General features: G+C 37.7%; 1 long non-coding RNA gene across 1 annotated transcript; it reads left to right on the top strand.

Annotated features, from left to right (window-relative positions):
- Nucleotides 1-19,002: 19,002 nt before the first annotated feature.
- LOC118488127 lies at nt 19,003-22,044 on the top strand. Its single transcript, XR_004883844.1, has 2 exons — nt 19,003-21,077; nt 21,845-22,044. It is a non-coding gene; the product is annotated as an uncharacterized LOC118488127 (long non-coding RNA).
- The last annotated feature ends 2,788 nt before the right edge of the window (nt 22,045-24,832 follow it).

Consider the following 24,832-nt stretch of genomic DNA (forward strand, 5'->3'; position numbering starts at 1 on the left):
GAATGGTTTCAAGAACGTTACGTTACGACGGGAGGGAAAAACGAAGTTTCACGCCGATGCAAAAATGCACGTCCGCCATTCGGCAATTAGCGACAGGTAACCCTCCCGATCAATTTGATGAATACTTACCTATGTCGGACAGAACTTCACGTGAATGTCTGCATTTTTTTGTAATGCAATCATTAAATTGTATGGTAAAGAGTTTTTACGTAAACCGACGAGACACGACATTTCACGTATTTACGCCGCACATGAGGCTAGATGGCATTTTCCAGGGATGCTCGGTAGCATTGATTGTACACATATCAAATGGAGAAATTGTTCAAGAGAGTTGCGAGGGGCGTATGTTAGGGGTGACGTCAAAAGACCAACCATCATATTTGAAGCGGTGACGTCGAATGATTTATGGTTTTGGCATTCATATTTTGTTGTTCCTGGTTCAAACAACGACGTCAATGTTTTGCACACGTCGCCGTTGTTTCAAACCGTAACGGATGGTACCGCACCGTTCTGTCCATTTTATGTTAACGGAGGATATTACAGACGAGGCTTTCTTCTTGTGGATGGTATCTACCCATCATGGTCTGTTTTTCTGAAAGCTCCTTCATTTCCAGTCGAGGCTAAAGAAGAGGCATTCAAAAAGTTGCAAGAATTGGCAAGAAAAGATGTTGAGAGGGCTTTTGGTGTTTTAAAGGGTAGATGGGGCATACTAAGCCGACCGGTTCGTGCGATGAATAAGAAATCAATACATAGCATAGTATATGCATGTATCATATTGCACAATATGCTAATCAAACAAGACGGACGTGCAATATCTCCAGATTGGGTGCCGGATCCTCCTACACAAGTTGTCGTTTCCGAAAATATCCAACAAGACTTGCGTGATGAAGAAATTCACTTTTAGTTGAGATACGATTTAATTGAACTAGTAGGTTCTTTAGGTTTGGAATTTCCGAGATACGATTTAATTGAACTAGTAGGTTATTTAGGTTTGGAATTTCCTAATTCGAACAAGGAGTAGAGTTTCTTTATGTATATTTTTATTTTTATTATAGTCTAAAATATTTCAAGAAATATTGTTTTTAATTTAAATGAAATTTATAATTTAGAATTTAGAATTTAGAATTTAATTGTTTTATTGTTAATTTATAATTTAAAAACAAAAAAAAAAGGTTGTGAGTGATGGAATTCCATCACAAGTGATGGACATTTCCACTAAAATCCATCACTAATGAGGGAACAATGGTTGATGACATGACGGAACTTGATTGGAAGTTGTGAATGAGTGACGAGTGATGAGTGATGGGCGCCCCAACCCAGGGGCAGGGGCGGACCCACATAGAGTGGGTCATGGTCCCGGACCCCAATGTTTTTAAAAAAATTAGTAAATTCAGTATATTAAATTGTATAAGGACCCCATAAATACAATTAGGTGGACACCATAGAAAGAAAAGGAAACTTGGTGTAGTGGTAAATCCCTCTCTTTACCAACAAGATGTCATGTGACAACTCGTATTTTAAAACCTTTCCTTTGTGCTTGATGTAACTTGTATGAGTTTTTACGTGACTAATTGTTATGTTTACTTTTAATGGAACGCTATGAGTTTGAATGATTACATGTTATGTGATTGTATTGTAAGTATGTGTATATAACAACTAAGTAGGTCGCACAACATATGACCAACTGCACAAACACTTGGGCCGCACACCTTGTCCTTTGTCACACACCTCTCTCGGCCCACTTCGCTTGAACTCGAGACCAAGGGCAGCCCAAGGAAGGGTTCGGCCCACTTCCTTATACGCATAACTTTAGGGGGAGTTTGTATACTTCTCATAATCTACAAAACAAGAACACACACAAAACCCTAAGCTCTCTTCTCCCCTCTCTTGTTCGACGGCAGCCCCATCCCCATAACTCGAAGCCTTACTTTCTTTGCAACGTGATCTTCCTTGTCTAGTATCACATCGCACACTTCCGGTTAGTGTTTTTATTATTGTTTAATTGTATGATCTTTAATGTGTTATTATATAAAAACTAGGGCTTCATGTTAGTAGTTGTGTTGATGGAAATTGCAATGTTTGAATTTGAAATAGGTGTTCGATTTCAATATATGTATACGATGGAATTGTTCTTGTTAATGGATTGTATGATGATTATGTTGATCTTGATTGAATGTGTGGTCGATTGGTTTGATTGGCATAAAGAATGGTATGATGATATGCATGTGTGTTTGATCTAGATCGCATAATGTTCGTCTTGTTAGTCGCATGATGAAATAGGATTTAAGTGTTAATCATACCATTTGATCCGATTTTCGGTGATGATGAATTATTGTTTATGATTAGAGGTTAATTAGGGTTCATGAGAATTAATTGGTAACTTTGTGATTTGATCGATTGAATGTAGAATTGGAAACTGTTGAATTGATTTTACATACTAATTAAGTAATCGATTGCCATAATTTACGAGATTATATAACTAATCGCACAAGTTCTGATCGCACAAGCCATGAATCGCACAAGAATGAGTCGCACAAGACAGTCGCACAAGCTAGGATTCACTATGGTACAACTATTAAAGCACTGTGTACAGCACCGTTATGCATGATCGCACAATATATTGTGGATCGCACAAGACTGTGCTGATCGCACAATATATTGGGCCGCACAAGAAGTTTCTTTGTTTAATGCTTTTGGGCCGCACATATTATTGGACTGCATGTTTTATTGGGTCGGGGTATGTTTTGGATCGCACAACATGTTGGGCCAGGCCATTATTGGGCTTCACTTTTTGAGTCGCACAAGATGATTGGGCTCGCACAACCTTACCGGCCCAATCACTTGAAATCGCACAATTTGGGCTTATGTGTATACTTGATTGATATTGTTAACATGTTTCTATGTGTATGCCATGATAGTTGTGTGTACGTAACTTGCTACTTTATGTGTAAACATACGTGCATTACCTGAACCTAGACCTGACTTGTATGGTAACCATGTTAGAACGTGGTTGACCACAAATAGCTTAAGTGACCTTTTGTTTATCTGCCGAGCTAATCTAAGGTGAGTTCACACTTTCTACAAGGCATGGGATTCCCGGTGGTTAGGGAATGGGTTAACGTTTAATAAGGAAACCTGCGTAATTCTCTTTGGGTAGAATATGTACTCCCACCCTCTTAAGTGAAGGGTAATAACATTGAAACCTGCATGTTCTCCTTGGTTAGGACACGTACTCCCACCCTCTTAACTGAAGGGTGACAACATTGACACTAGACAAAAATTCTATCATTAAGTCCCTCATTTTTATATCGACTTAATCGTCGGGACAATGGCGAACGGGTCATTAGTTAAATAGCGCTATTAGGTTTGACAAGCCTTACACCGTGCCGCAGAGGACGGGCGTGGACTAATGGACTTGGGCACTAGTCAATGATGATAGACATTGACGCAGGGCACATAAACGTAACTACAGTCAGTAGTCGATATAGTAACGGGTCTAGTAGATTACATGGGGAAGCCCCCACTAATTATGGTTTGGGAAACAAGGAATTGGTTAAACTCGTGGTTTTCGAAACAACTTATGGATTTTGGAACAACACTAAAATGGACAACCAACTATGAACTCGCTCAACTTTATTGTTGATTCGTTATTATATGCCTTGCAAGTCGTTAGGTGCTTAGATGGAGCTTGCACAGGAAGACGAGGTCGTTGTGGGACATGGACCGTTGGGTTCCATGTTAAACTTATGAACTTTTAAACTTATGTTTTGTGTTTTGAACTTTATGCTTCCGCTGATAACTTAAACTTTGTTGAATTGTTTTGACACCAATTATATTGTTTGGTTCGGACGTTTATTTATTTAATTTATATTATTCAATATGATTGGTGGCTGGATCCTGGTCAGTCACGCTCCCTGCGGTGATACTCCGTTTGTGGAATTTGGGGGTGTGACATGTCATGGGTTCAATCGTTGTATAGCTTATTTTTCATGTTTTTTTTAAATCTAGTTCAAACCTCGCTAGACCCGACCCGAACGAGGACCGACCTGAAAATTTTAATGTTTTGTTATGAAAATTTTGAACATCGAAAAAAACGGACCCAATTGAAAAAAAAATCATAGGTTCGTCCCCCAACCCCTAACATTTGTCAGGTTTGCCATATTTCCAATACATACAAACATAAGTTAGAAATGTCGGCGGGAATAGTGAAAGAAAGCTGTTGGCCAAAAGTGGCAGCTGACTTTAATAATTTTTTTTCATAAAATAGTTATTTATAAGTCCTGTTAAATTACGATTTTATCCCCTGTTAAAAATTATGATATTGCCTCCTGTTCGAAATTGAATTTATGCTTTGCCCCCAGCTTAAATCTACGATTTTGCTCTCTGTTAAAAATACAATTTTGCCCTGGTTAAAAAATATATATATACTTTTGCCTGTAATTTGGTTCCCATTTTAAAACTACAATTTCGCCCCAGTTCAAAATAAAATTTTTGTTTGCCCCTTTGCCCACAGTAAAAAAAACTACGATTTTGCCCACAATTCAAAATAAAAACATGGTTTTGCCCTCAGTTCAAAATATTATTTTACCTCTATTTTAAAATTACGATTTTACCTCAGCTAAAAATTGCAATCTTCTCATCGTTTTTTTTTTTGGGCAAAACTATTAATAGTCTTTTATTTGACTTGGTTGACTTAATTTAGTTTTTATTTGTGCCAAACAGCTGCCTAACACTCGCTAATTGGTACTAACAAATTATCGTTTTGCCCCCAACTCTAAATTACACGCTTGTCATCGTTTTAGTTATTTTTTTATCATAACTATGATAGTTTTTTCTTTACTTGGTTAACTTGATGTATCTTTTTTGATATCGTGTTATAAGTAGCATGTATAAGTAACCGAAATAAATGCGTACATGTTATTAAAGTAAGAAATATTCGGTTTAGCGCCTCGCAACACGGATGACGGATAACTTTAGTCATAGAACAAGCGGAAAGTTGTCCATGTCAGACATGAATAGTTTTGACGGTGGTATTCGTTTTTTTCAGTTGAATGAGAAGATTAAGTCATGAATGTTCATACACTTTCTGGATGTTTGAGTTGAGGTAATCTTTGTAGGCCTCTGAAGTAGGTTTAGAAGTATCTGAACTTGGACTTAGAGAGAGACTTATCTTCTATAGAACACGACGTTTTCTTCACCAGTTAGGCTATAGGGTGTGGTAATGACCCCCATAACCATTATGACCCTTCATGTTAGTGCCATGTAACCCACCTCTAATCCACCATCCAAAACAACTACCTTAAGGGTGTGGTCATAACTCAAACCACTAGCCCCTTATTTTATTAATTTATCTTTGTCTAAAGAAAAAAGGAAATGATTTGTTGAAAAATGGAAAGGAGGACCATGGTGGATCAATCAAGGGGGTGGTGTAACCTTCCATTCATGTTCCTAGGTAGCAAATTATGTCCCAACCATGATCCCCACACCCTATAGCCTTATAATTATTAAATAATCTTAACAATCTAACTTATACCACAAATCAAAATAAAAACGTAAACAGAAAAGAGTTGCACCTCCAATTTAAGAGTAGATAATAAGAGGATTGTTGACCCAAATAAGAAAACATCATGTTTATATATGTTAATGGGACAATCAGAAGACTACAAGTCGTAATCTCTATTTTTCTACCTTTATATTTTTTTTCCAAGAACTTCCCAAGTAGTTTGTGTTAGCAGGGCCGGCTCAACCATTTTGGTGGCCTAAGGCGAAAGTAAAAGTTTGTGGCCTTTTTCCAAAAAAAAAAAAAAAAGAAAAAAGAAAACAATTTGAGAAAAACCCTCCTCCTTTACCCGGGCTTGGGACCGGCAAAATAAACTATAAGGTTTATTGTTGGCGGAGTTAAAAAAATTTGTACACTTATATATTTGTTGTATGTGTAAAGATATGTATAAGTACGTTGTATAATTCCAAAAAAACTGGCGAGCTTTTGTACACGAATTAGCCATATCACAAAGAACTAAATTTAAACTATGACAACCACATGGTATATAAAAGGCTCAAATGACTTAAACATATCGTACACTTTCATTTAAAAGAGCTTGTTGGAAGATTGAATGATTTTCGATTATCTTTTTAGGTTATTTTTTATTATGGATTTACTTTTGGATCATCTTTTAATATGTAATCATGCATTTTTGGATTAACTTTTGAGTTGATGTTGCAATTTATGAAATTATAGAGTTAGCTAGTCAACCTGGCTGAACTGCTCGATACAACCTGGTTCAACCGCTTGAACCATTTTTTAGCCTAATCCAGTTTGATTTAAAAATCGGTTTTTAAAACATTGTTGGTTATTTACGGTATTAATTAGGCCATGGTAAGAGGTCAGATCATGCAAGATCTTAACATTGAATAAAGGGAAACTAGGACTTCCGTAACCAACCCAGCCAATAGACCCTTACAATTTATAGGTTTGATGATTTTCGGATACATTTCCAAATCCTTAGAATTTTGGTTTTATTCCGTTCAAAGAAAAGGTTAGGGTACTAACCTATTAAACATAAAGATTTCTGTGTTTTATTGATATAAATTAGCAGAATACATAAGGAGTATAAATAGAGATGATTACAGGTAAATATGGAAAATGTAAATATGGAAATCTCTATTCTAAAGTTAAGCATAAATCTTGGCTAACATTATTCTAATTATCATAAGTCTCAGCTGATTGTTAGGGCTGATTATTAGTCTAATATCCCCCCGCAAGTTGAGGGCGGGGAACGACCTGCAACTTGGACCGTAAGAACTGGAACCGCTGAGAAGATAACGGCTTGGTGAAGACGTCAGCGATCTGATCACTAGTAGCTATGAATTTGACATGCAGATTACCCTGAGCCACCTGTTCACGAACAAAGTGATAGTCCACTTCAACATGTTTTGTGCGAGCATGAAAAACTGGATTAGCCGAAAGGAAGGTGGCTCCTAAGTTATCACACCAAAGAGTGGGGGAGTAATTTTTAGCAATACCAAGTTCACGAAGAAGGGCCTTTAACCAAATCAATTCTGCAATTGTATCAGCAAGGGCTTTGTATTCTGATTCAGTAGATGAGCGAGACACAGTGCGTTGTTTTCGGGCTATCCAGGAAACAAGATTCGATCCAAGATAGATAGCAAATCCCCCCGTGGACCGACGGTCAACAGGACACCCGGCCCAATCAGAGTCAGAATATGCCTGTACCGAGTTGGTCCAGTGAACATCAGTAAAGGTATGAAGAATAGAGCCCGAGTCGTGACGAATACGTAAACCCAAGTCAGTGGTACCCTTTAGGTATCTCAGGATTCGTTTGACTGCTGTCCAATGGTTCTCAGTGGGTGCATGCATAAACTGGCAGACTTTGTTGACAGAGAAGGCAATATCAGGACGGGTCAAAGTAGCATACTGCAAGGCTCCAACAACCTGACGATACTTGGTCGGGTCAGGCATCAAGGGACTGTCATCAGGCATAAGAACCTGAGATGTACTCATAGGCGAATTGACTGGTTTGCAGTCAGATAACCCTGAACGCTGTAAAGTATCCCAGATGTATTTCTTTTGAGATAGGATAAGATCAAGACCATGGCGAATGACTTCAATGCCCAAAAAATAATGAAGAGAGCCCAAATCTTTTACAGCGAACGAAGAGCTTAGACTCTGAATGATGTGATCAACGGCCTGGTTGTTGTTCCCAGTGATGATGATATCATCAACATAGACCAAAACATAAATAATTGTACCTCGTGAGTTGAGAATGAACAAAGACGGATCTGTTTTGGACCCATGAAAACCAAGCTGTTGAAGAGCAGTGGATAGCCTATGGAACCAGGCCCGAGGAGCTTGTTTGAGTCCGTATAGAGACTTATGAAGGAGACAAACATGATGTGGCTTGGAGGGATCAACAAAGCGCTGTGGCTGTCTCATGTAAACCGTTTCTTGAAGATCACCATGCAAGAATGCATTCTGAACATCCAATTGGCGTAGGGCCCATTTGTGAGTGGCAGTCAGAGATAAAACAACTCGAATGGTAGTAGCCTTAACTACTGGACTGAAAGTCTCATGATAGTCAACCCCAGCCTGTTGATGAAACCCTTTGGCTACAAGACGAGCTTTGTAGCGAGTCACTTTGCCTTGTGCATCCCTCTTTAACCTGTACACCCACTTACAATCAACCACATTAGAATTATCAACATAAGGAACTAATGACCACGTCCCGTTTTTATTAAGTGCATGAAACTCTTCATTCATGGCATGACGCCACTCCGGAGACTTGTTAGCGACGGTAAAGGAAGTGGGTTCAGTGAGTTGATCAGGGGAAGTGGTGGTGTAATAGGCTAATGGGTTATAGCGGTTCAGACGCTTTGGGTTAGGACGAAGATGAGCTGGGCGAGGTCGAGTGGGAGAGTCAGGTTGGGCAGCATTAATAGGTGGAATCGGGGCTGATGTGGTCGGTTCTGCTGGACCCGGTTCAGAAGAGGAATCGAAGGGTGTGGGCTGGACTGGGTCAGCTGGTTGGGGAGGCATAGGTGTAGGAGCAGAAGGGGGCTGATTAGTGTTTGGGCTAGAAACTGTGGAAGTAGGGTTGTTTTCGGAGTTGGACAGGTTGGGTGGTGGGGTCGGGAAGATGGAAGTGTAGGATGGAGGAGGTGGGGCAGGTGGTGGTGGTGTACGAGATGGAAGAATATGTTCATTAAAACGAACATGACGTGCGACATAGACACGTTCGGAGACCGGGTCAAAACACCGGTAACCATGATGGTCTGGACTATAGCCAAGAAAGATGCATGGAGTGGAGCGGAAGTCAATTTTGTGACGATTGTAAGGACGAAGATATGGAAAACATTGGCAACCAAAAACCCGAAGGAAGGAGTAATCAGGTTTATGTTTGAAAACATGTTGATAGACCCGAAGGAAGGAGTAATCAGGTTTATGTTTGAAAACATGTTGATAGGGAGACATGTTAGAGGACACCCGAGAAGGTAGGCGGTTTATGAGATAGGTAGCAGTGTCAAAAGCAAACCGCCAAAATCGTAGAGGAAGATTGTGTAACGCCCTGCGTTTTCAAACATCCTACATTTAGAAACCTTACGTGAAATTCTATCTTTGGAAATCTTGTGTTCTTATAACCATTCTTTCATCGTAATCGTTGTAAAATACGGAGCTTGCTTCGTAAATAAAACTTGTACATTACACTTTTTACCTAGTTAAATCATGTTTTATTTCATATTTCACCTTGTTACAAGTTAGGGGAAACATTGTTGCATATTATTACACAACTTAACTAACAAAATTACTCATTATAATGTTTTAAAAAAATAAAAAAATAAAGAAATATGGCAGCCCAAATTCAGCCAAATTCAGCCCCATATAGTTGGGTTTTGTGGGCTAGTTTCAAGGTGTAACCCCTTCTAAACACTTCCAAAGCCCAACCCATTGAAACCCTAATCCTTCCCCCTATAAATACCACTTATAACCAGCCTCCCGACCACTTTTGCAACACTAAAAACTCTCAAAACATCCTCCAAACCGTAGCTGAAAGCAAGGGTTCGAGTAGATTGACACCCCTTCACGAAAATGAGCATAACTCACTCAATTCTTATCCGATTCACTCGATTCTTTTTCCTACTTGCTTGTATAATCATGGGGTTCGATTCCTAGACTTCTCCTTGGAGAAATCAGACCTGGAAATGCCCCAAAATAGTCCATAAACTTTCTGTTTGTTTTTATGTTCATCAAAAACTTGTTTAAACCTATGCAACTTGTGTCCAACACATCTCATACCTATGTCCTAATGCTTACAACTTATCCCATGGTTGGTTAAGCTTAAAAACAAGGTTGAGACATTTAAAATCAGAGGATTAAACCTCATAAACTTGGTGTTTTGTTTAGGGTTTTTAACCCACAAGTCATGTCAAACTTTGTCTTTGATACATGAGTGATTATGGAACAACTTGGGTTGTCCAAACATACAATCCTCACATGATTTGATGATTTCTCTTAGTTAGTGTGTATATTTCTTATTCTTTATTGTATGTTCATGACCCTCCTTGGTTGTTTTTTTTACATCAAGTGTAGTGGTGAACACATAGAGGTGCCTAAATGGAAGACTTGATCTTCCTACCTCCTACATGACTTCTATGACATTTAGAGGTACCAAAATGAAGATTTTAATCTTCTACCTCATGCTTGAACTATTGGACATATATTATATAACCTAAATATATTATTCGAATAATCGAATCTTTGATGATGAACTAGTGTTCATATGTCAGGGTACTAGATTACATCATCCTAGACTATGATAACTTGTCACGATTCTAATGGAACCTTGTTCCATGAAAACATCTAAACTCCTTCGAGTTTCCTAGTGTCAAGAACAAGCATCATATGTACTAAATGATTATTTTCCATGTTATTCTCATATCTTATTTTTATGTTGTTTTAAACACCGAATCTCGACTCTAAACATACTTGAACTTTAACCCTTATACATTCGGACTCTAAATCTCTACTCGTCAACAATTGGATAATCGGAAAACATATGCAAACTTTGTGAGTATACTCGTATTCCCCCTTTTTACTTTTATCACTTTTGGGGTGTAACATGTTTACCTATTGAAACTTACACATGAACTTTTGTCTAAACACATGAACATTCCTATAACATGCTTGTATATGTGATGGCTTGATACTTTAAATTTGGGTGATTCTTATGTGTAGAACTTATCATTAACTTCGTACGAGCCAAACCTTGACATATGTAGCGCTATAGGATTAACGACCCGCCTCTACTGAAACTTTGGTTATGTCATGAGCAAGTTGCGTTTTCTTGGTTTGATATGTTATACACATGCCATATTTAATGTTTATCTTGAATCGCATGCTTGCTATGAGGAATTGTTCACATTTTTATCTTATGCTATGTATGTACCAAACTTGTATACTCGCCTTTGCTTTTGCATTGAATTATTTTAAACATAGTTACAGGTTGATGAGGACGATGCTAAGAAAAGAGATAGCGTTGATGCCTAGATACACATATAGACGTTAGGGTTTAAAATGTTGTATCAAAATTTTGTTATGTTATCATGTTGTTTTGTTAAACTTGTCGTATTTGAATTTCTTGTAATGTGGACTATTTGAAGTTATGAAATGAAATGAAATTTGGATTTTCTAAATATTGTCACAAATAGCGTTATGATGTCTCTAGCAATCTTCACACTTCGTCTCATCCCGATGTTTCCGCCATTGGTTGGGGTGTGACAGATTGGTATCAGAGCCATAACTATAGGGAATTAGGAAAAGTAGGAATGCTTTAGCCTAGTCTATAGTTTTAGAACCTTATTCGTATGCTTTGCTTGGACTACTACATGATACTTTATTTGTTACTTATTTATGCTCTTTTAAACATGTATGTTACTCATGTGTAATATTCGACATGTTATTCTTACGCATTAATGCTTGATTTATTATGTGTTAACACTTGTTTCGTTGTTCGATTCTTTATGTGTTATTCTTGACATATTTCTCTATGTGTTAATACTTGTTTTATTTCATTATTTAAGTATCATCCTTGATATGCTTTCTTATGTGTTTATACTTGTTTGTGTATCTCCTTCGACATACACTTCCCTCATGCATTTTACTCGATTATTCTAAATCCGACAACACTCATATTGTACAAATGAGACGAATTCACCAAAATAGGCGTGAAACCCACAATTTGGTGAACGACTCTCAATCTACCTATTCTTTTTTTTACACGAGATATCGCGATTAAGCTAGGAGTGAAATCCACATCTTAATGGTAAATCTCAAATTTCATGTTCTAGTGGACCCTCGTCAACACGTCGAAATTAAATTTTGACCCGACGAGTACCAACCACACTTAGGATACGAAATCGTCAAGTTAGGGGTGAAACCCGCACCTTGTCGACTAGTTCCACTCCTTGGCATTTTTTTCATAAATCCCGCCAAGTCTCGAAATTTCGATTGATTTGGGACATGTAGTAACCGGAAGGGTAAATACCGTTAACCGACTTGTCGGCGAGAGTATTTTACCTATTAGGCCAAAACATGCTCCTCAAATTCAAAAGACTTTTCGACCACTTTGGTTAGTCAAAGTTCCGTTTTGGAACACTCCAAACTTTGGTCAAACATGTGTTTCTATTGTTCATTTTATACGATGCAATCTTTCAACCTTGAGTTTACCTTTGATTTCTCTTTTCACACGCACAACATATCGAACCTTTTCGATACATTTATATATGCATGATTTTCATATAATTTAAATTCATATTCCTTGTAACAACTAGTGGAGAGATATCATCGAGATTGGAGTGACTTCCTTACCTTGACGATTGACTCCACCCATCTTCCCTTAAAACGACCTCACCAACGAGTTAGGGGTGATTCCCTTACTTAGGTCACCGTTACCCAAAACTTCTCTTTCAAAATATTTTATTATGCAAACCCGATCATGTTTTATACCTAAATCATTTATCATTATTCAAAATACCTACTTATACCGATTTCAAAATACATTGTTTATCAAACGTACTTCTTATTCTACCATCCATTTTCACTCAAATCATATACACGAGATTCTTAATCATGTCTTTACCGTTTTACTACACGAATTTCCAAACCTTACGAAATGCTACCTATCAATTTAATCGGTCTAATGAATCTCTTGCCCATGAACTTCACATCTGATTTATTAACTGAAACACGTTCACATTATATCATCATACTAGAGACTTCCACTCTTAATCGAAATCAAACTAACCTTTCTCAATTACTTATAAGACCCCATAGATGTTATATGATCGTTTTACCAAATACTCTTTCCAACATCAATAAATCCTTTGTTAAAATTATTTTTAAACAATCACTAAGTTCTTTTACTAAATTTCTTTTCTAAGGGTCGACGTTTTCACAAGAACTTTCAAAGTTCAAAATTTCATGTTTTGATGCAAATGAAACAAACCCGTTATTAAAAAAAAAAAAAAAAAAAAAAAAAAAAAAAAAAAACCCTTCTCTACAACGCTTAACTCATCATCCAAATTTCAAAACACGTGGGCTAGAAGACTTCATGGGGACCGACAATTTTCAACATACGTGAACTTCTTTTTTTTTAAAATAAAAGTAGCATTTCAATCATTACAAAATACGTTAAGCATGACCAATGAGTACTTTATGTTCCTTTACATATACAAACTATATTCTACCTTTCAAACCAAGCTCAATCTAATTTTGATTCGACAAACTCAACGTTTTGTTTAAACAACTATACATGCACATCATCATACACATTTTAGACGATATCTCGCAATAACATCATTTATATCGTTCGTATCTACATACTTAACTTTTTTTTTCTCCGCAATGTCTCAACGTACACCATATACGCAATATTTATTTTTCATACCTACACCTATGTTCATACGTTTTATGCTTGTACTCATACACATACTACTTATACGTTTTACGCTTCTGCTTGTACACATACTACTTACACGTTTTATGTTTATGCTCATACATACATGCGTATTCATACTTAAACTTATGCTCATACTTTCATCCTTACTCATGATTCGTACATTCGTACCTATACGCGAGCGTAATCCGAGGGATTCGCTTACGTGGGTCCCATACATGCTTAAACATAAACATGCTTACATACGACATTCTTCTACGTACACATTCTTATTTTCAAATTCATGTATACCTTGATTCATACATAACTAGTACAAGCTATGTGGATCATGCGACAATCAGTATAATCGCGGGTGCACACGGGATTATAGTGATAGGCGTATGAGAACCATAGAGTGTACTACTGTGTATGGTAAGACACGGAACGTAACATGACCCCAAGTAACGGAACGGACGTAATGTGGTTAAAACATGGTGGATACGCCGCTGGTACTTCCTATATATAAGTGTTTTCACCATGTTACCAAACTTTCGTAAAACGTGCCATGAGAAATTCAGTGTGTTGCAGACCTTTTGGACCTTATACAACTTCACGCAACTCACAAACGCATTATATCCGATTATTCATGACGAGACTTCATCCTTAACACACTATGTTCATCTATCCAACACTTATGCTATTCACATACTTGTACTCTTTAAGAGCCATTCGTTCATTCTATACTCGTATTATTTTATACAAAACTCGTTCGCAATCCAGCTTGTTTAAACATTTGAGTCCTAACTTACCTCATTACCTATAAAATAGCCTCCCTATTCTTGATTCTTGTGTAACTATACTTAGTATACCTCTATTGCTTTATTTAAAGTAACAAACCTTTTCGTTCCTCTCAATAAACAGGATTTACGAAAGTATGATTTTTTTTATACTATCCTTAAAAACTTCCCCTTGCAAATCTACCTTGATGTTCTCCAAAATTTGGTACTTTTCAAAACTTTCAAACTTCCCAAGTTTCAATTCTTAATGATCACCTTTATGCCAAAAACTCTTTCAAGCCTTCCTCTTGAATAAATTTCGGGACGAAATTTCCTAAAGGAGGGGAGACTGTAACGCCCTGCGTTTTCAAACATCCTACATTTAGAAACCTTACGTGAAATTCTATCTTTGGAAATCTTGTGTTCTTATAACCATTCTTTCATCGTAATCGTTGTAAAATACGGAGCTTGCTTCGTAAATAAAACTTGTACATTACACTTTTTACCTAGTTAAATCATGTTTTATTTCATATTTCACCTTGTTACAAGTTAGGGGAAACATTGTTGCATATTATTACACAACTTAACTAACAAAATTACTCATTATAATGTTTTAAAAAAATAAAAAAATAAAGAAATATGGCAGCCCAAATTCAGCCAAATTCAGCCCCATATAGTTGGGTTTTGTGGGCTAGTTTCAAGGTGTAACCCCTTCTAAACACTTCCAAAGCCCAACCCATTGAAACCCTAATCCTTCCCCCTATAAATACCACTTATAACCAGCCTCCCGACCACTTTTGCAACACTAAAAACTCTCAAAACATCCTCCAAACCGTAGCTGAAAGCAAGGGTTCGAGTAGATTGACACCCCTTCACGAAAATGAGCATAACTCACTCAATTCTTATCCGATTCACTCGATTCTTTTTCCTACTTGCTTGTATAATCATGGGGTTCGATTCCTAGACTTCTCCTTGGAGAAATCAGACCTGGAAATGCCCCAAAATAGTCCATAAACTTTCTGTTTGTTTTTATGTTCATCAAAAACTTGTTTAAACCTATGCAACTTGTGTCCAACACATCTCATACCTATGTCCTAATGCTTACAACTTATCCCATGGTTGGTTAAGCTTAAAAACAAGGTTGAGACATTTAAAATCAGAGGATTAAACCTCATAAACTTGGTGTTTTGTTTAGGGTTTTTAACCCACAAGTCATGTCAAACTTTGTCTTTGATACATGAGTGATTATGGAACAACTTGGGTTGTCCAAACATACAATCCTCACATGATTTGATGATTTCTCTTAGTTAGTGTGTATATTTCTTATTCTTTATTGTATGTTCATGACCCTCCTTGGTTGTTTTTTTTACATCAAGTGTAGTGGTGAACACATAGAGGTGCCTAAATGGAAGACTTGATCTTCCTACCTCCTACATGACTTCTATGACATTTAGAGGTACCAAAATGAAGATTTTAATCTTCTACCTCATGCTTGAACTATTGGACATATATTATATAACCTAAATATATTATTCGAATAATCGAATCTTTGATGATGAACTAGTGTTCATATGTCAGGGTACTAGATTACATCATCCTAGACTATGATAACTTGTCACGATTCTAATGGAACCTTGTTCCATGAAAACATCTAAACTCCTTCGAGTTTCCTAGTGTCAAGAACAAGCATCATATGTACTAAATGATTATTTTCCATGTTATTCTCATATCTTATTTTTATGTTGTTTTAAACACCGAATCTCGACTCTAAACATACTTGAACTTTAACCCTTATACATTCGGACTCTAAATCTCTACTCGTCAACAATTGGATAATCGGAAAACATATGCAAACTTTGTGAGTATACTCGTATTCCCCCTTTTTACTTTTATCACTTTTGGGGTGTAACATGTTTACCTATTGAAACTTACACATGAACTTTTGTCTAAACACATGAACATTCCTATAACATGCTTGTATATGTGATGGCTTGATACTTTAAATTTGGGTGATTCTTATGTGTAGAACTTATCATTAACTTCGTACGAGCCAAACCTTGACATATGTAGCGCTATAGGATTAACGACCCGCCTCTACTGAAACTTTGGTTATGTCATGAGCAAGTTGCGTTTTCTTGGTTTGATATGTTATACACATGCCATATTTAATGTTTATCTTGAATCGCATGCTTGCTATGAGGAATTGTTCACATTTTTATCTTATGCTATGTATGTACCAAACTTGTATACTCGCCTTTGCTTTTGCATTGAATTATTTTAAACATAGTTACAGGTTGATGAGGACGATGCTAAGAAAAGAGATAGCGTTGATGCCTAGATACACATATAGACGTTAGGGTTTAAAATGTTGTATCAAAATTTTGTTATGTTATCATGTTGTTTTGTTAAACTTGTCGTATTTGAATTTCTTGTAATGTGGACTATTTGAAGTTATGAAATGAAATGAAATTTGGATTTTCTAAATATTGTCACAAATAGCGTTATGATGTCTCTAGCAATCTTCACACTTCGTCTCATCCCGATGTTTCCGCCATTGGTTGGGGTGTGACAGATTGGAGTGGGCTAGCAGTGCAAGCCCAGTTTCCACAACATGACGATGACGACGTTCAACAATTCCGTTTTGCTCGCTTGTGTGAGGGCATGAACGACGATGAATGATGCCAAGCGAGTTAAAAAATGGAGTTAGATTCCGAAATTCACCACCCCAATCAGTTTGCACACTTTTTAGTTTAGTATTAAATTGACGTTCGACCATGTGTAAAAATTGTTTAAAAGTTGTGTAAACATCAGAGTTGTGTGCTAATGGGTAAAACCACATATTCTTCCATGGTTACCCCAAGCTTGAATGTACAGGGCACTGTGCCCATCACCCAAAGTTTCCGCTGATGCGGCTGCTGCTGATAACCCGAACTACACCCGGTGGATTGCAAATGACGCCCATGTCCGCATGCTTATCATCTCAACCGTGTCTGAAGCCTCCTTCCAACATGTCCAGGGCACTACTTCTAAAGATGTTTGGCTGTCTCTGGAACGCGCCTACGCGCCTCAAACCGCCTCACATGAGTATACCTTGAAGACCCGACTCTTGAAAATAGCCATGAAAGGCGATGAGAAAGCTGTTGACTATTTAACTCGTGCTCAAGAATATGCAACAGCCTTGGCTAACATCGGGGAGCCCCAGAAAGATAAAGATGTGGTGATGCTTACTATTGCGGGTCTTCGGGAGGAGTACAATAGCTTAAAAGGTAATCTACTGGCTCGTAATCCACCTGTTCAGTTTAACGAATTATATGGTTTATTGACCGACCATGATTACATGATTACTAAAAACCAAGAACCACAACCCTCCCTAATACCACAGGCTTACAACAGCACCACAAAACAACCTCCCACCATTAACAATCGAGTGGGAGAGTCAGGTTGGGCAGATTGGGTAGCATTAATAGGTGGATTCGGGGCTGATGTGGTCGGTTCTGCTGGACCCGGTTCAGAAGAGGAATCGAAGGGTGTGGGCTGGACTGGGTCAGCTGGTTGGGGAGGCATAGGTGTAGGAGCAGAAGGGGGCTGATTAGTGTTTGGGCTAGAAACTGTGGAAGTAGGGTTGTTTTCGGAGTTGGACAGGTTGGGTGGTGGGGTCGGGAAGATGGAAGTGTAGGATGGAGGAGGTGGGGCAGGTGGTGGTGGTGTACGAGATGGAAGAATATGTTCATTAAAACGAACATGACGTGCGACATAGACACGTTCGGAGACCGGGTCAAAACACCGGTAACCATGTGTAAAAATTGTTTAAAAGTTGTCTCTGACCCTAGCTGCTGCCTCCTTTTTTTTTTCTGGCCACCGCCGGACAGCAGCTGTACAGCCGTGAGTAATATCTCCGGCCATCTACTCAACAAACTCTCTCTTTGAACAGCAGCGACACCCATTCCAGTCTTCATTATGGCCACCCTTGCCCTCTTTACCACCCAAGAAAAGACCATTCACAACTCTCACAAGTTCGCCTTTACCCTCTCACCCTCAAATTATGGCTATTGGAAAGCAATGGTCGAACCATTCCTTGTCTCCAATTCCCTGTTTGGTTACATCGATGGTTCCATACCCTAACCCTATCTAATAAAAAGAATTGAATTTCTTATGATAAGGGGGTGTTTTGATATTGCATCTTGAAACAATCAGATAATTTTAACCAGTTTAAATTCATCCAAACTGAATATCCCTATTTGAAAAACAATAAATAAGATAATAATCACATAAAACACATAGATAAGAGTTTACCAAACAAGGTGATGTCATCATCTTGAAATGCAGGAACCTGGCCAAAGGAAGGGCTGTACGAGAAAGAGTAACAAAGGTCAAAGACAAGTCAACAGGTTTGTTTTTCTTTGAGGCATTATAACAAACAGTTCTGTCGTTCCCAAGAATCACGCATTCACGCGCTGTGTTTTCTTCTATCCTTCAAGCGTCCCAATTATTATACCTAGCAGCCCAATCTTTTAAGCCCACTCTTTTGTTTACAAGCCCAAAATGCAATACAGGCTATATAAAAAATTTTTTGGCTGGAGGCCCTATAAAATATGTGGCCTAAAGCCCTAGCTTGAGTTAGCTGGCCCATGGGCCGACCCTGTGTTTTAGAAACGCAACAACGGTATCGAGATTACGAACACACTAATTTTGTGAGGCGGACAATCCTCAAGACAGCTTTTTCTTTTATTATAAACAAACTAAAAACAAAATTACAGACTGGATGTATTACTCTCTGTTCTATCCTTTATGTATCGATCTCTATATATATACTCAGAACCTTGCATGACAAGGTATTCTATGCACAAGAATACTGACTCTTCTAACTCAAAAACTAAAACCATTATCCACGCCTAACGCCCTAACTGTTTGGGATAATATAACGATTCTCCTATAAACGTCAGGAGTATTTAAGGGTTTTTTACCACATGAAGAAAACACCGCTTCCCATTCTCTGGCGGTAGAAAGAGATAGACAGATAGTGCAAGACGGAGGGAGAGATTGAGCGCGCGAGGGAGGTAGAGAGAGGCGCGGCGGTCATGGAGGAACTGGCTATGGTCTCCGGCCGACGGTAATGTTGTCGATCGTCGCTGAATGGGAACTTGACGGCCGGGGGTTCTAGGGTTCCGGCGGCGGTGCCGGAACCGACCTACATCTGCCGCTCACTACCATCGGTAGGTTACACACATGTCAGCGCCCACCTATAGCCTTAATACCACCGATAACCGCCGCCCTGCCCCAAATCCAGGTCCGGCGACAAAGAAAGCATTACTTCCCTAAACCGCAAGAGGCAACGACTTCGTCCCCCACATTGGTTAACCACCATCGTCACCACAATCACCGTCACTCACCTCTTGCAAAACCCTATCCTTGCTCAACACCATCTATTGGCCCTAATTGAACACTACTGCGTCGAATCGTCGTAACCGAATATAACATCAGGTACTTTTTCTTCTCTCGCTTTATGTTACTCTTCTTGAATGGATGGAGATAATGATGTTAGAGGCCGGTCTCCCTGCCCTTCTTGTTATTTTAAAATTGATACCCCTTTGCTTTGTTCCCATATATGCACAGGAAGGATACTATTTCTAACTGAAAAACGCGGTAATGATTTCCTATATTATTATTATTATCTTTTTAAAGATGCGTTCATAGTCTCAAATGAAGCATTTAGTTTTCTGCAATCAATTGTTTATCTGGGATTAAGTTGTTTGTCTTGGTTTGTCCAATATGTGATGCAAATTTGGGCAAAGATGCACTTACTCATTTCACATCCCACCATGCCCATTCGATTTTTGACACTTTATCAATCTGGTGACGCTGAAGGAAGGTCTGATGTTACCCCGTTAAGTATCTTGATGAGACTGATAGTTGCTTTAAAAATGAATTTAATCACAAATAAAACTTATGTTTGTATTTCGATATTCCATATATGTCGTTTGTGTTTGAAAAAAATAGTTATAAAAATTGGTGTTCTATTCATGAATCGTTCGATTTTGTTTTGGCCTTTTAGTATATGAAAGGGATACTTATGTGGATATACAGAACGATTAGTCAGAAATAAGAATGTATATGGTTTCAGTTTTAACTATAGCTACTGTTTCTAGACGCGAGAAAGGGTTCTTAATAGTTTTTTACTTCAGTTTGGTTTCTGCAATTGAACTGCTCTACAACGATGAACTTTTGGGTTTTAACATTCAATTTCAGTTCAATAATACTTTAGGAATTAGGAAGGTCTCATTATACCTTCTACTTCCAGGTAGGGACTAGGGACCGCAATTGTTATGTACTATTAAATTCTTTTTTTAATAAGCTTTTGTTATATATATGAAACATCATTGCCTTAGCGCCAGTGTAGCTTTTAGAGTTTTTGGGTTTGACCACTAAGCTTTTCCTTTACATTTTGCCATGTTACATGTGGTTTCTTTCGGGCCACAAAACAAAGCGAGAGAACCGAGTAGAGTATTCACATGAGAGAGAGAGAGAGAGAGAATCGGCGATAGAAATGATGGAATCCGGTCGGCGGCTTAACCTGCGCGTGAACTTCTTTAATCGAGATATATGATGTATGCCCCTTGAACATGATGTATGATGCTTGAGTTTTATAAGGGTTGTCAATGAAGAACTATGTCTCTTCATGGTGTCTGTCAGCGTAAGGAACCAACCTGAACCACTGGAGTAGTGGTGGTGGATGCTTAGGAGGTGTTTGGTTGGAGTCAACTGGTCATCGCTGTTAACAGAAGTTAAAACATGTGTCAAGTGGTCAAAGGCAGAGGAGTGATACACGCCTCGGTTTTGAAAGAGCTTCGTATCGGTAACTACGCATGTCCGAATTGTGTACATTATCGTATTAGTTAGATTACCTATGTTATACGTGTGGGATACTAGAAGAATTCCAAATACGTGGTTACACCAATACATAGATTCTATATTTTTTCGTAGAATGAACATCATGTTAAACTTGAAAATTAATAATTAGGTAATCACTTTCACAATGCAACTAAAACGTCTTCGTATTATTTTTATCCTTTGATGACTTTTGTCTTCAATAGTGCAATGCATGCTATTAAATAGAAGAAATAAATCTATTATATTAGTGGTAAATTACAATGTTAGACGCCTTTTTATTTTGCACATCTGACGATTTGATTTAACGAGTTTCATTCTATTTACCAAAGTTTTATCAATAATATGTGTTTAATTGTTCACGTACGCATGTGAGGTTGGTTTTGGAAGAGCCCGAACGTGGTGTCACAGTTGTAAAGTTCTGAATGATGTTCCAAAGGGAGACATGTTAGATTTTATTAGTAAGAACTTATTCAACAGGTCTATACTAAATATGGGTCAATTCGAAATATATTTTTATTAATGATGTGTCAAAGGATCAAGTTGGGCTGTATTGTATTGATGATGGGTGAAAGGGCTAAAATAAAATGACCTAACTTCTTGAATGCTTTTAGTTTTAAAAAATAATGAACTATTATTTATTTATTTATTTAGGTGAAAAATTTTATTATGACCCCCAGTTTAAATAAAAATGAAAATGAAAATGTTACTACAATTGTTGTTTTTGTAACGCAGGTATGGTATTCAGCTATGGTGGAAAATATGGGGAAAGTATGCCAGGATCGATTTTTTACAAGATAAGGAATGTTTTTTTTTTTAGTTATTTTATATTAGTGAAATATTGATTTAAAGTTAGTCAAATGTAGATATTTAGAGTTTTCTCGATGAATTTTGTCAACCAGCCTCATATCATGAATGAGAATGTTATATTGTTATTGACCCTTTGACCTAACTTCCTGAATGCTTTTAGTATTAAAAATAACAAAATCTACAAAATTCAACTAATGATTTTTAGAGTTATTTAAATTTTTAGACTTATGCACTTTTACTATTAGAATAGCAAAACTGAATGATAATGTCAGATTGTTATTGCAAAATCAATGCACCCAAAGATGATATTTTGTATCGATTTCTTTTTCACTTGGAGTGGAACTAACAATAACAATGGAAGATGGGTTTGAGTTTTGGAAAATGAAAACAAAGCTTGATGGGAAAGATTCAATCTTTTCGTAAAGATAATATGTTCGGATTAGTGAATTGGCAATAATGATATTGTATTCTTGGCGAAACAAGCAAACAAATGCAGCCATGATTCTAAGCCATATACGTTTTCTTGAAATACGTTTTTTCTGTAATCTGGAATAATCTGCGAATTAGGTAAAACACTACAGGTTAAAGAAATATGTAACTTTGATTATAACCAGAGGTTATTAACGATATGTCTCAGCCTCAGTTTGAAAACACAATCAATTTCAAATAATACACTTGATTTTTTAATGATTTCATTGGTGCGAAAAAATTTAGTTGATATGTATTGTTCTACTCATATATTATTTGATAAGTAATTACAAAAACAATACACGACTCTCAAATCACATTAAAAAAGACCTTCCGGCATGATAAAAAATACGCCCCGCAACGCGGGGCTTCAGTTCTATTCTATTCTAGTAAATATAATAAATCAATCAATGCACAACCGATTCAAATAAAATAAAAAATTAAACCAAAGATTAATGTAAACTCCATTCACCCCTTTAATCTTTGTTCGTTCCACCAAGGTCCACCATGCCAAGTAACTTTCGCATTTCTTCAAACTTCACACGGGGTAAGGCTTTAGTTAGTATGTCGGCTCATTGCTCGTTTCCATCAATATGCTCAACACGAATCTCACCTTTTAAACACTTTCGCTAGTGAAGTGAAACCTTGTGTTTATGTGTTTGCTTCTACCATGAAACACCGGGTTTATAATTAGAGCAATCGCTGATTTATTGTCTACTCGTAGTAACACTGTTTCTTCCTTCCGACCCGTTAAGTCACTTAGTAATCCTCTTAATCACAACACTTGACACGTCGTTGTGGCCACCACCATAAACTCTGATTCGCACGAAGAAAGTGATACAGTTCGTGCTTTTGAGAGTTCCAAGATATTAACCAGTGGTGAAGCTTGAGATTTCCGACTGGGGGTTGAAGACGTATATACCAAAAATTTCTATAAAACCGGGGGGTCAAAAACATATATGCCCAAAAATTTCTATACGAAAACTACATACTCTCCACTGCTAAGTGAAAAGTTCGGGGGGTCGGCCGCCCCCTCCCGCCCCCACAAAGCTACGCCCTTGATATTAACGCTTCACCGAGATAAAATACCATATGGATTGTACTTTTTCATCCACTTGATCAGTTGCATGTGAACTATCACAAAAACATTTTAGTTCCATCTTACTACTTCTTTCAAAACTCAACCCGTAATCAATGGTTCCTCGTATAGTCGTATGTGATAATTTCGGCTCTTGCATAAATCGGCAAGCTAAAACAACCACGAAGCTTATATCAGGTCTTGTATGTGTCAAATACAGTAAGCTCCCGATTAATTTTCAATAATAGGTTGCATTTATTCCTTCGCCACTTTCGTCTCAATCTAGATGTAACCGATGCTCCATAGGATAACGAGTAGGATTACAATCGGACATCCCACCAAGTTTTAAAATTTTGTTCCTCTTGTGATACTTTAAGACCCACCTAATAAACCGAGATCTTGCATACTAAACATACTTTTCATTTGCTCCTTGAATTGGTTAATTTCCGTAACACTTGAACTCGTCACGATCAAGTCGTCAACATAAATACCAACAATGGTTAGCTCGCCATTAGCAATTCTCTTATAAACCGCCGGTTCACGTGCACACTTGATAAAACCATAAGACTTCAATGTCGCATCCAACTTCTCATTCCAAGCTCTCGGAGCTTGTGGTAACCCGTACAACGCCTTCTTTAAACAATAGACCATGTGTTCTTTACCTAGAATAATAAAACTTTCTGTTCTTTACCTCACGACGACCTTTTCTTTTATTATAAGACTCGATGTATTACTCTCTGTTCTATACTCTATCTATTTATCTATATATACTCAGAGAACCATGCATGACAAGGTATCCTATGCACACAAGAATACGGACCCTTACGCAGGGCCGGCTCAAGGGGAAGTGAAATAAAGCAAGAGCTTTAGGCTTCCATTTTCCTAGAGCCTCAAATTCTAAAAAAATATATTATATGTTGGTAATTTTGGCTTTGAGATTGTTAACATGAGGTTTATAACCAACAATTATATGTATACAAAGATAATATATGAATAATAGGATCCATAGCAATTTTTTTCGTTTAAAAAAGGGCCCCAATTTTGCTATCCGCTTTAGGCCTAGAAAATTTTGAGCCGGCCCTGCCCTGGGGGGGACGGTGTGATCTCGGTAAGTGGCTTCGGGGAAGAAGTTTACCGAGTGGGGAATCATCCCTAGTGTTTGAATGGTGAGTGGGGAGTAGGAGAGAGTGAGAGAAATCGGTGACTATACACCGAAGGTGAAGGAGGGATGGAGGAGAGAGAGAGATAGAGGAGAAAGGAGAGAAGAACCAATCAAAATTTTTTATTTTTTAATTGAGTAGGTGTTTGAATTATACCTAGTGTTTAAATAGAAAATGGAGAGTGAAGGGGGGGGGGAGTTGACATGG

Source organism: Helianthus annuus, chromosome 16 (genome assembly GCF_002127325.2).
Source record: "Helianthus annuus cultivar XRQ/B chromosome 16, HanXRQr2.0-SUNRISE, whole genome shotgun sequence".
Lineage (NCBI taxonomy): Eukaryota > Viridiplantae > Streptophyta > Magnoliopsida > Asterales > Asteraceae > Helianthus > Helianthus annuus.